This window comes from Vombatus ursinus, unplaced genomic scaffold (assembly GCF_900497805.2).
Source record: "Vombatus ursinus unplaced genomic scaffold, bare-nosed wombat genome assembly UNPS02014794.1, whole genome shotgun sequence".
Classification (NCBI taxonomy): domain Eukaryota; kingdom Metazoa; phylum Chordata; class Mammalia; order Diprotodontia; family Vombatidae; genus Vombatus; species Vombatus ursinus.
The window spans coordinates 25,300,975-25,314,318 of record NW_020954572.1 but is presented as its reverse complement, the minus strand read 5'-3'; the positions used below and the strand labels follow the sequence as shown (position 1 = coordinate 25,314,318).

The 13,344-nt window shown below is 37.2% G+C and overlaps 1 pseudogene; it reads right to left on the bottom strand.

Moving 5' to 3' along the window:
• Positions 1 to 11,534: 11,534 nt before the first annotated feature.
• Positions 11,535 to 11,703, bottom strand: LOC114049041 (annotated as a pseudogene).
• Between the last annotated feature and the right edge of the window lie 1,641 nt (positions 11,704 to 13,344).

Genomic DNA, 13,344 nt, shown 5'->3' with positions numbered 1-13,344 from the left:
ATAAAGTTAACATGTAAATTTCTTTTTTTCCTTTTCCCTCTCCCCCCCCAGAGATGGCTACCATTATATTCATATATATATACATACATATATGTATGTATATATATGTAAAATTTTCTATATATACTTCTATTTATCAGTTCTTTCTCTGGATGCAGATAGCATCTTTCTTCATACGTCTTTTATGGTTAATTTGGGCATTTATAATAGTCAAAATGACTTATTCCCTCAAAGTCATTCTTAAAGCAATATTGCTATTACCACATACAGTGTTCTCTTGTTTCTGCTCATTTCACTCTTCATTATTTCACGCAAGTCTTTCCATGTTTTTCTAAGATCATCGAGCTCACTATGGCCTATTAAACTCCTTTCTTTGTCTGTTAAAATCAATAACTCGTCTTTAACTTGTGCTCTTAGTGATTTGTTCAGGGTCATACAGGCAGTATTTTAGCAGGGGCAGTACTGGAACTCAGATATTTCTGATTTCAAGGTTGGTCATTATTTCAGATTATCTCTCAAAGTGATATGTAAAGTTCAACTATTATTTCAGATTGTGCTGCCCTAAAAAGGAAGGGGCTTGGGTTTGGGTTTTGAACTTAAAATGTAAGCAGGAATAGTATGGCCCATCTCTTACAATAGACTGGTAGGAGTGAGGACTACAGATCCTGCAGCACTCCTTGTCATTCCAGGAACAAAAAGACCCCTTTCCCCACCCCACCCCAAGCATTAACTCCTCTGATAACAATCACCTTCCTTTCTGGACTGTAGCAGCCATTATAATGACAATTGGATTGAAACTGGCTTTTGACTAGTAATTAAGCTAGTTGGAGAGCTCCAAGATGGAAGGCATAGCTGTGAAGAAGAACAAAAGGGAGGGGGGAGCACAGGTGGGAAGCCTTGCGCCAGCAGGTGGGAGGCTAAGAAATTTCTCTGGATATAAAATACTCAGCAGTGGATACTCCATCTCCCTTTCCCACCCCATGGCAGTGAAAACTATCCTGTTTTCTGAATTAGATTGCAGACAAGCCCTGGAAAGAGACTTCAGAGTATTTGGTGTTTAACACACACACACACACACACACACACACACAGAGTCTGCAAACTACTCAGCCAACCTTCCTGACATGAGTTACTCATGTCATAATTGTGAGGGTCACGGCGTCACAATAGCCTGGCATAGGAGATTTGAAGCACATTTTAAATTTGTATTCAGATTCTCACATGCCCACCCACAGATTAATTTCTTTGAGGCCCTGGATCTGTGCTGCCATAAACTAAAATGTAGGATCATTCTCTTGCTATTAAACTTGGTAAGTGCACCTAGAGACTACCTTGATAGGCACATCTAATAAATATTAAAAAATGAATAAGTAAGTAAATGGAAGCTGCATGCACACCAGAAAATTAAAGAGGAAGAATTCATATCAAATCAGAAAATTCTCAGCAGGCTTTTATTGATCAATGAATTAGCCTTCCTCAAGAATATAAAACGGTTAGGTAGAATGATCTAATCAGTCACTATTCCAGAATAAATAATTAGATATTTAGAAAGATATTTATTAGCCCCTTTGTTTATCAAGCTCTCAGATTATTATCATATTCTTATTGAGGCCAGACACTTTTTAAAATTGAAAACTGAGATGACCTACATGAAATGCTATTGTCTCGCCTCAAGAGATAACATCAAAATCCTTGCCAGACAAACTACATCTGGCCTCTTCTTGTCTGGATTTATCACAGGAATCAGCTTTCCCAATTTTTCTCAAAGGATTTCATCTCTATGACACAAGTTTTCTTAATTTCAGGAAGTGTGTGTGTGTGTGTGTGTGTGTGTGTATGTGAGTGTGTGTGTGTGTATGTGTGTGTATGTGTATGTGTCTGCATGTCTGTGTAGTAAAACATACAGAAAGCAGGCACTTCTAGGATATGCCCAGGAAAATACAAAATGGAACACTTTAGTTAACTGAATATGCTGTTAAACTAAAAGTTACCTTTTTTTCCAATCATACCCCCAATTTCATCATTGTAGAGAGCTCATTGGATTATGAGCTCTTTGAGGGCAGGAACTGTCTTTTGCCTATTTTTGTATTCTCAGTGCTCAAACAGTGCCTGACACATAGTCGGTGCTTAATAAATATTTATTGATTGACTGACTAGTAAAGAAAGAACTCCCTCTACTAGTGCAGATTGCCACCTTCAAATTTACAGTCTTAGATAGTTACAGGGCAATGAGAGGTTATACAATATATTTGCCCTGGGTCAGTAGGTGCCAGAAGAGGGACTCAAGCCCAGATATATCAATATCAATAGATAAAGATTTCTTCTCTCTCTCTCTCTCTCTCTCTCTCTCTCTCTCTCTCACTCTCTGTTTCTATGTGTGTAGGGGGGGCTCTATAGCCAGCTATCTATCCAGCATATCACTACCATACATAGCAACAACAACAAAAAATAAAATTTCCAATTCAGCTCAATTCAACAAACATTTGCCAATTCCACCATACCACGACACATATTCAGAAAGAGTAGAGGAAGCCACTACCATGTTGGTTTATAACCCATGAGCAGGGGTTCTTAAGCTGGGATTCATGGACTCTAAAGAGGTCTATAGATAGATTTCAAAGAAACATAGGAGGACTTATATGGTCTGATGAAAAGTAAAGGGAGCAGAACCAAGAGAACAATTTATACTAAAACAATGAGGTTTAATGAATTCTGATTAATACTCTGATCAACCACAATTTGAGAAGACTGATGGTGAAAAATGCTAGCCATTTCCTGATAGAGAGGTGATGGACTAATTATTTAAAAGAAGTCACACGTTTTTAGACATGTCCAATATAGGAATTTAGGGGTTTGTGGGGAGGGGGAGGTGGGAAAGATACAAGTGAGAAAAAAATAAATGCTTGATAATTGAAAAAATAAAATTAGGGCACTAGACTAGATTATCTCTAAAATTCCTTCTAGCTATAAATATATGATCTTATTCTTATCTTCTTAATGTGTAAATAATAATTGACATTGATGATAGCCCTTTAAAATTTATACTCTTTTGCATCCATCATTTTCGTTGATTCTCAAAAGAAATATGAAATGTACATATTAAAGGTATTGTTAATCCCATTATAGACATGGGGAGCTTTTATTTCTCTATTCCCACCCCCACCCCCAAATAAAGTCTTGAGTGAAACTCCTTGCCCAAGGTCCCATAGTGAATGCAATTGTGAGCTCCTTGAGGGTAAGGACTGCCTCATGCCTCCTTGCATATCCTTAGTGTTTCCTAGCACAGTACCTGGAACACAGCAGGTAATTAAAAAATATTGATTTATTGATTGATTGAATTTAACTCGTCAAAGGCAATGTCTGTTTTGTTTCTCCACTATAACAGTCCTTACATACCATAAATGACTGAAATCTCCTTAAGTGAAAGGATCATGTCTTACTTTTCTTCATAATGCACAATACACTGAATAGAGTAGACACTCAATAGATTTTTCTTGGATTGCACTAAAGAAAGATTTTGGTGAGCTGGAGAGAACCCAGAGGAGGCATGTAGAATGGTGAAGTTTAGCCAGCCCATATCATAGCTGAAGAGACTAGGGATTTTTAACTTTGAGAGCAGAAGACTAAGAGAATAGAAGAAAACATGAGAGCTTTCTTCAAGTATTTGACGAGCTGTCCCACAAAAGACAAATTATACTTATTATTTTTTTGCCCCAGGTGGAAGAACCAGGGAAGACAAGAGCAACAAAAATAATAACTAGGCTCAAATCCTGCTTTTAACAATTACTAACTTTGTGACTATTGGTCACAAATAATTGGCCATTGTAACTAAGGCTTTCAGGGCCAATTTTCTCATCTGTAAATAAGAACAATTATATCTGTGATACCTACTTCATAAGGTGGTTGTAAGGCTCAAATGTAAAATAAATTTCAAGCCTTAAGGTACTACACAAATGTTACTTTTTTATCCTTCATTAATTAATTCTTCACTGATAAAACTACCTATTTCTACACGGGATAATGTTATGGATCAGTTTTCTAGAGGGGTGTGTGTGTGTGTGTGTGTGTGTGTGTGTGTGTAGACAGAGACAAACAGAAAGAGACAAAGAGACAAAGACAGAGAGATTCATCATTGCCGAAACTAAAGTTTTAATGTTTGATATATAGATAGAGAGATAGAACAGTAGATAAATAATAGATAGATAGATAGATAGATAGATAGATAGATAGATAGATAGATAGATAGATAGACAGACAAATATCCTCTACCACAATACCTCTCTGATGCTTCATTGTGATATAGAAGTGATCCTGAACTTTCTTACATTTTTTTCAACTACTTTTGTGAAGGTGTCATGTGATATTGAGAGCTATATATATTCTTTGTTGTGTCCATTCAGAAGATGATGTATGTATTAGTTTCCTTAGAGAGTCAGCAGGTAATGAGAGACAAAATTTGGACTAGGAAGACCTGCATTTCAATCCCTCCCCAGATGTTCGCTGGTTATGTTACCCTGGACAAGTCACTTTATCTCTCAGACTCAATTTCTTTATCTATAAAATGAGGAAAATAACATCACCTACTTCAAAAAGTTAGGACCAAGCAAAATTATACATACAGATGTGTACATATTTATTTATACATTATATAATTATGAAATATATATATATATATAAAGATTTCACAGACCTTAAAGTACAGTATGCATGCCAATTAACCAACAGATATTTATTAAACTCCTACTATGTTAGTTACTATTAAGTGCTTAAAATCATAGGGTCACAGATTTAAAGTTCATAGGGACCTTAAAGGCCATCTAATATAGCCCCCTCATTTTAAAGATTAAAGGGCAGCTAGGTGGCACAGTGGATAGAGCGTCAGGCCTGGAATCAAGAAGACTCATCTTCCTGAGTTCAAATCCAGCCTCAGACACTTACTAGCTATGTGACCCTGGGCAAGTCACTTAACCCTGTTTACCTCAGTTTCCTCATCTGTAAAATGAGTTGGAGAGGGAAATGGCAAACCACTCCAGTATCTCTGCCAAGAAAAATCACCAAATGGAGTCACAAAGAATCAGATACGACTGAAAAGGATTAAACAACAACCTTTTAAAGATGAGAAAACTGGGGTTCAGAAAGATTAAGGGATCTGCCCACAGTTATATAAGTAGTGATTCAAACCAAGATTCTCTGACACTAAATTAAGTACCCCTGTTTTTTTTTCTAAGTCATTTACAAAGTCAAATGAAACCTGCCTATCTTCTCCAATAGTCTTCATTTCTGTGACTTATCAGTATCTCTATTCAAAAAGCCACCTAGTGGCTATGTGGTAATTAAAGTCATCAAGCAAAGATCGGAATATTTCTTGCAATGAACTATAAATTGAGGTGATTGAGTTTTGGCTACCAATTCAAAAACAGACCAATTTTTTTTAAGTATGCTGAAAATTACCATCATTAAATCATGGGCCCCCAAAGGGATCACAATAAACCATCTATTCTATTCCCTTGATTCTAGGCAGTACTTCACCTAAACATGAAATCCCTCTGGGACCACTGAGCCATTTTTGGTGAATTTAGTTCTGAGAATTCCCATTAGTTCAAATCGGAATTTCTAATGACACCCAAGGGACATGAACCTAAATGATCCAAGGCTTGAAAAAAAAAAAAGGTTTGCATGAACTTCTATGGACTGAAAACATCAACTTTCACGTAGCTCTAAAGTCAAGCAAAATCAATGGAATTTTAAGATCTTCCCTAGGATGGATTGCATTTCTCTTCTATAACTCTCCCTGCTCCTCCTCCCACAAATGGGTAAAATGGGAATGGAGAATAAATAGGAACTTCTGTGGGAGATGGTCAGTAGGCGTTGGTAATAGTAAACATATGTTCTGAGATGGCCAATCTTGACATCAAGGTCCATCTTTAAAAGATGATGTGTCTACTTTCGGTGAACAGTAAGTAGCACATGTACCAAAAACTAAAGATATTTTTCCCGTTTTACAGCTAACTATGTTTATCCATACTTTATGTCCAAACAACCCAGAGTCAGGCAGTAGAATGAAACCAGGGATAAAATCTGGACACGTATCAGGGTAAAGAAATCTGAATTTTTTTCTTACTTTTCTTACTAAATTCTTACTAAATTCAAACTTTACTAAACAAATTTGAAAATCATAAGGAAATGCAACAGCAAAGCACACTATTTGTTAACCAGGTGGAGACAGCTTTGGAAAAGTGGTATAGTGAGAAGCTGAATAGCTTCTATGAAAGTTCTTATCATTCTATGAGCAAAGAAATAAGTAGAAAACCTATTGATAATGATGAACCACTCCCACTCCCCAATATGCTATGGCTACCACTTACACTATCAGAGTATGCACTAAGTTGAACAGAGCTTTTATCCACTTCTGTGTGCTTTTGTGCTCAGGACTGAAGGACTTTGGGATGGTATAGCAGTTCTTTGATACCTGTGATGGCAACACAGAGGTGACTTTGTCAAAGGAGTTGGACATTGGGCCAAGAAGAGCCATCATTACTGAATGGACACTTTAAAGAGAAACCACATCTACTCTCACTTCTCTTCTTTCTATCTCCTGAACATGTAACTTGAAATTCTTTGGGATTTCCTATGAGGGAAGATTGCTACCTCTCTCTTCATCCCTGGGCAATTATGATAGTTGCTCACATAACAAAGCAGACAAACAAGCTGTTTAGGTGAGCCTGAGCCCATACTTTGGGCTCTTGGTCTCCTTTTCTGCTATGTATTCTTTCCCTAAGTATACGTGACCAGTAGTGATACTAAGATGGCCCTTTCTAACATTGGCAGCAACTTCATGCATTTAAAGGTTTGAAATTTTCTAGCTATCTCAGTTTGAGTTGAAGAGCAACAGGAAGATTCTTCCGCAGCTACACACTTCTTTGAGAAGATAACCACCATGAGAAAGATGAGCCCCAAGCCATGGTCCAACTAGTCAGAAGATGTAGAGCTTGAGGGAATATTTCAAAAAAAGCCGAGAGCTGAGGTAAAGGTCAATCACCTTGTTAACAGTTCCAACAAGTGTGCCATGTTTGCATGTTTTATGTATCATGTATCAACTTCCTGCAAGAACATAATTGAAAAGATAGGTCACTATATGATAAGTCTTTGTCACAGCATACTTGTGAGTCTTTTATGTTTTAACCCTTTCTTTTTGCAGTGGAGGAAAAATAGTAATTATATCTGACCTGCCTTCTCTATTGAATTCCTTTCTGATCCATTTTGAAGAGTTATTAGACAGGAGCCAAATCTAAGCTTTATGCAGTTTTCTCAAGGGCTCCTGGGAAGGGGCAAAAAAAAAAAAAAATCCAGAGCCAATAAGAAAAGAGGCCTGACTTCTTTCTTTCAAGGTCAAACTCCTCCAGGACTAATCCTAGTCCAGATGAGCCTAGAACTGAAGCCTCTTAGTGGAAGAAGGCATCCCTAGTCTCTGGCCCAGCAGGGATACAGTTATTACACATGCATGGCATTCCCATTCTTCAGTCACATATCTTATTGTTTTAACTAAGATTTTTTTTGTTTTTACCAATTTCAAAATAGAGTGAGTTGGGAAGAAATAAAGAAATGGGAAGGAATGATGCTTCCAACAAGAAAAATTTAAGTCAAGACATTGCTAAATTTCATCTAAAAAAGGATTGGGATCCACCCCCAGAGGAAGAACTGGTGGAGTCTGAATGCAGATTAAAGTATACTTTTTTATTTTATTTTTCTTAGGGATTTTTTTGGTATGTGTTTTTTTTCACAACATGACTAATATGGAAATATGTTTTGCATGACTACACACACATAACCTATATCAAATTGCTTGCCTTCTCAATTAAGTGGGAGTGAGGAAGTAAGAGAATCTGGAACTCAAAATTTTAAAAATAATTTTAAAAGTTTTACATGTGATTGGAAAAAATAAAACAAAATTCTACCCCCACTCAAAAAAAAAATTATTGGATAGGGGGAATTTGCAGATCAGTGAATTGTAAACTCAATATGAGTCAACAGCATGATATACAGCAATACACACACATACATACATATGCATGTCTATAAGTGTGTGTGTGTGTGTGTGTGTGTGTGTAGCATGCTATGTTTCATTAAAAAAGACATCGAGTCCAAGAGTAGAGAGGTGATATTTCTATTATGCACTCTGCCCTGCTGAGACCACATCTAGGAGATTTGTCTTCTATACTGAGTAACACATTTTAGGAAGGATGATGATAAACTGGCTGGTGCACAGGCACTCAGATCTACATTCTTTCCAAATGGTCTGCCTACCTTTGTGATCCAGGGCAAGTGACTTAACCCCTTTTTCCCTCAGTTTCCTCATCTGTAAAGTAGTGATAATTAAAGCATTTACTTCCTAGGATCAAATGAAATAATAATTGTAAAATACTTAGCACAGTACCTGGCATATAGTAATATATAAATGTAGCTATTATCATCATCATCATCATCATCATCCAGAAGAACGCAACAACCAATTAGACAGAGAAGCTCAAGATCCTAGCATATGGGGAACTTGTATAAAAAACACATATATGAATTTAGAATTGTTTCATTATTGTTCGATTAAAAGTTTTGCAATCTTAAATTGTATTCTTGTAGGAAAGTGTAAAAACTTGCTACTTACTAAATATTTCTCCAGATCATCTCTCCTTAGTCAGTACACAGTACACTGTCACTCAAATACACATTCTTTCCAAACGGCTTGTCATAAATTATTCTCGGCCTCAAGGAAATCCCATTCTAGGTTTCTGGCTAGCAAAATCCCTAGAATCCTTCCTCTGAGATCTATTGCCTTGAAAATTTGGAAATGGACATATCTCATCACTTCCAAGTCAGGAGGTTGAGATCATCTCTGTGGTAGGTTAAAATGCAGACTCTTCAGCTTGACATTTAAAACCTTCCCCGGTCTGGCTCCAGCCTACCTTTCCAGTCTTATTTCACATAATTCTCCTTCATACATTCTATGTTCCAATCTAACTGGTCTATTTGGAGTTCCTTGAACTCCATATTTCACTCTCTCTCCTCCCTTCCCCCTTCTCCCTTCAATGCCTTGAAACAGGCCTTCTCCAAGGCACCCAATGATGTATTCCCTCCTCAACTCTGCCTTTCAGAATCCTTAGCTTCCTTATAGGTTCAACTCAAGCGTCACCTCATATGGCAAGCCCTTTTTGATCCCCTTAGTTCTTAACGTTCTCTCCCTCCTCAAATTATATCACATTCACTTATCAATTTAAATTTTGTTTCCTCTCTAACACCACCACCATACCTGACACCAAATTATAAGATCCTAGACAGATTGTTTAACCTCTCAGTGCTCTAGGCAACTTTTAAAGACTAAGTTAGGACAGCTACTGACTGTATTAGCAAAGGAATTTTCCTCACTGGGATTTCATACATCCATAAAAATCACAGGTCAGGTACAGAAAAAAAAAATCTCCATAGTAGAATGTAAACTTCTTGGGGGCAAGAACTGCCTTCATTTTGTCACTACATTCACAGTACCTAGAGCATAGTAGACACTTGAGAGAGAGAAAGAATCCTATAGAATTAAACCAAAATTAAAAGGAAAAATCATGCATTTTTAGAAAGGGAATTCAGTTTAAGCAATTGAATCTATAATCTAGGAACAAACTATCAGTGCTTGTTACTGATAGGTAATCTAAGCCCTGTACCGTGCTATTTCTCTCTCTTTTAAATGAGAAGTACCTAGAGGAAAGGATGCTATCTATGTAACTTTATTTTTATAACATCCAGTACCACAGGACCCTATATACCAGGTCGTTTAATCAACATACTTAATTGTGATGCCAAGGGCTAGAAATGGTAGTAATCTGCTCTGGTGAAGAGAGTACTCATATTTACAGGCTCGTGTTTTGTACCAAAGATTTAGAATTGGAAGAGATCTCAACAGTCATTTAATCAAACTCCCTTATTTTACAGCTGAGCAAACTGAAACCCAAAGAGCAGGCATGATTTGTCCAAGCTCACAGGGCTGGTGAGTGGCAGAGCTGAGATTCGAACCCTGGTTAACCAACTTCAGACCCGGTATGTCATCCATTCCACCATCATAGAGCCATCGAAGTATTAGAAATTCTAATAATGGAAGAAAGTGTTTTTGTCCTAACAACACCAATCTTCCTTTTCTTTTCTAAAGCTAGACATTTACTTTCAGAGCCTATTCCCCTGCAGATCATAAAAGCAGAGATTGCCCTCCAACAACCAAAGACCTCTATTAACCTTAGGTCACTGTAGGGAAACTTTCATTCCAGAAATCAAATTGTTTTAGAATATGCGTCAGTTATCATAGCAACACCATGAGACTCTAAATGGTCTAATTTATTATCATAATGTCTCAGTGAAGTATTTTTGCTTGGAGGTTCTTAATTTTTTAGGTTATGAACCCCTTTGGCAATCCATAGAAGCCTATGGACCCCTTTTCAGAATAATATTTTAAATGAATCAAATAAAATACATTATGATTAATTATGTTAGAGGAATGCGTGAAGATCAACAAAGACTTATTAGCAAGCATTTTGGTAGAACCTGGGGATAAAGAGACAAAAGTAATATGATCCCTGCCCTCAAGGATTTTATATTCTAAAAGGGAGACTTTCTCTAGAAGGAAACAAATAAATTGACTTTCTCAGTTGACCAAACAGAAAATATGAAGAGAGCTAAGTAAAGCAAGTAGAAAAGAAATTAAATACAGAGTACTTTACAAATATTATCTCATTTGACCCTCACAACAACCCTGGGAGGTAAGTGCTATTATTATCCCCATTTTATAAATGAGGCAGACTTTAAGCGACTTGCCCAGGGTCACAAAGCTAGTAAGTGTCTGAAGCTGGATTTTAATTCAGGACTGCCTGACTCCATGTCTAGCATTCTAAAAATGGTGTTTAAGTCTATATACTTGATCATTATTTCCATATTTAAAAATTCTCTTAATTCATTGCTTTTAAATCTAAGTCCTTTAAGTGGCCTTTTTAATACATAAAGTTTAAATTTTGATTATAATCTTGGTAAACTGTATATCTGCTGCATATGTGCTCAATATTCATAAAAACTACCTTTCCTGAAAGGTGGGTAAAAAATAAAAAACCCACAATATTGCCCTCATAGCTGGGTAATTCGGGGGAAAATCTGCCTTATAAAAATACATCTACTACACAGAACTGTAAGTGTCTGGGGTTGGAGTCGAACTCAGGTCTTCCTGACCCCAAGTCTACTGCTTTGTCCATTGTGCCAACAAGTTGCTTTGTTCTTTTGTTATTCAGTAGTGTCCGACTCTGTGATGTAACACGCCAATGCTGTCCATGGGGTTTTCTTGGCAAAGATACTGGAGGGGTTTGCCATTTCCCTCCTCAGTGGATCCTTTTGTCAGGCAATCAGAGGTTAAGTGACTTGCCCAGGCTCACACAGCTAGGAAGTGTCTCGGGCTAGATTTGAACTCAGGTCTTCCTGACTCCAGGCTCAGCATCCTACCCACTGAGCCATCAGCTGCTTCAATATAATTTTTGAAGCAAGCTCCTCAATATAATTTTTGAAGCAAGCTCCTTTTTTCAAAAATCTATTTAATATATTGTCCTCAGATAGAGAACATATCAGATATTAAACTGATAAGAACAGATACTACCCTTGATCTTAGCCAAAAGGGCAAGAATTTTTTGTAAAGGCATAATTCAAACGAATTGGCTAGATAATGTTGTTCTATATCTCTGATTTGTAGGAAATGCTAAAGTGAGATGAAATTTTTAAAAAATTATATGCAAGTCTATGTACTTGGTAACCTAACCATTATTTTCATATTAAAACATTCTACAAATTTCTTGCTTTTAAATCTAAGGCAAGTTCTTTAATTGGGATCTTCAACACACAGAATTTAAATTTTGATTAAAAACTTCTCTGAAAACTGTATGCCTGTTGTATGTGCGCTCAATATTTACAAAACTGCCCTTCCTAAAAGGTGGGTGAAAAATCAACAATATCGGTCCAAGAACTGAGTAACCAAGGAAAAATCTGCCTTGGACAAATACATCTGCCACGTACAACCATCCTTTCTGTGTGATTGCAGTGGGAGAGGCATTCTCAATGAATGTGGGGTTAGGGTTTTGTTTTCTCTAGTATCATTACTCTATTATCCATGGACACCTTTTCTTTCAGTGGCCCTATATGGGAAACAGTTGAAAGACTAGGTGAAAAATAAACTTACATAGGCAATGTTTAAAAAGCTGTTTCTAGTAAACGGTCAAACTTGCTAGGCTCTTAGATCTTCATTTATCTGCGCCATCTGGAAGTGCAGGATTTTGTGCTGCCATAAAGTAATTCTCCTTTTCCATCAATAATCTTTCATTTCAAGCATGGCCAGTTTGCATTATCAGTATGAGGCCTAAGACCCATACCTTTGGGTAGCTGGCAGTGTCAGCCAGGGTAGAGTAGAGCTGTCTCCATAGTCAAAAGAAATGAGATTCCAGAAAGCAGCTTGGGTTCAAACAGATAGTTACCTCTCAATGTACCTCATATTTTTGCTTTCTAATCGTCAGCATATGCATTTAACTTTTAAGTGCTGTGACCATCAGCCTCACTCATCTTAAACTTAGGACATCAGTAGCTCCCAATCACTCAGATATCTGATCTCAGTCTTGCCTTCCAACTAGGCTTCTTGTCAATTCTCTGTGATCACTGCCTCTGTTTATCCTTGGCAAAAATTACCCTCTCTCATCTCAATATCAGAAATTTCCCTATTATTGGTGGTGTAGTGAATAGAGAACCAGACCTGGAGTTACAAGACTTGAGTTCATATCCTGACTCACACACAAGACAAATCACTTAACCTCTCCAAGCCTCAGTTTCCTCATCTGCAAAATGGAGACAATAAGAGCACCTACTTCGTAGGACTGTGGTGGGAATCAAGTATATCATATGTAAGCACTTTGTAAACCTTGAAATGATATGTGTTGTTGTTCAGTTGTTTTCAGTCATGTCTGACTCTTCATGACCCCATTTGGAGTTTTCTTGGCAAAGATACTGGAGTGGTTTGCCATTTCCTTCTCCAGCTTATTTTGTAGATGAGGAAACTGAGGCAAATAGGGTTAAGTGACTTGCCGAAGGTCACACAACTAGTAAGTGTCTGAGGCCAGATTTGAACTCAGGGAGATGAGTCTTCCTGACTCCAGGTCCTGTGCTCTACCCACTGTACCACCTAGCTGCCGAAATGATACATAAATGCTACCTATAAATTAATGGCATGAGCTTGTTCTGCCTCAGAGAGCTCATGTAATTTCTAAAGCATTTTTTTTGAGGAAGGGT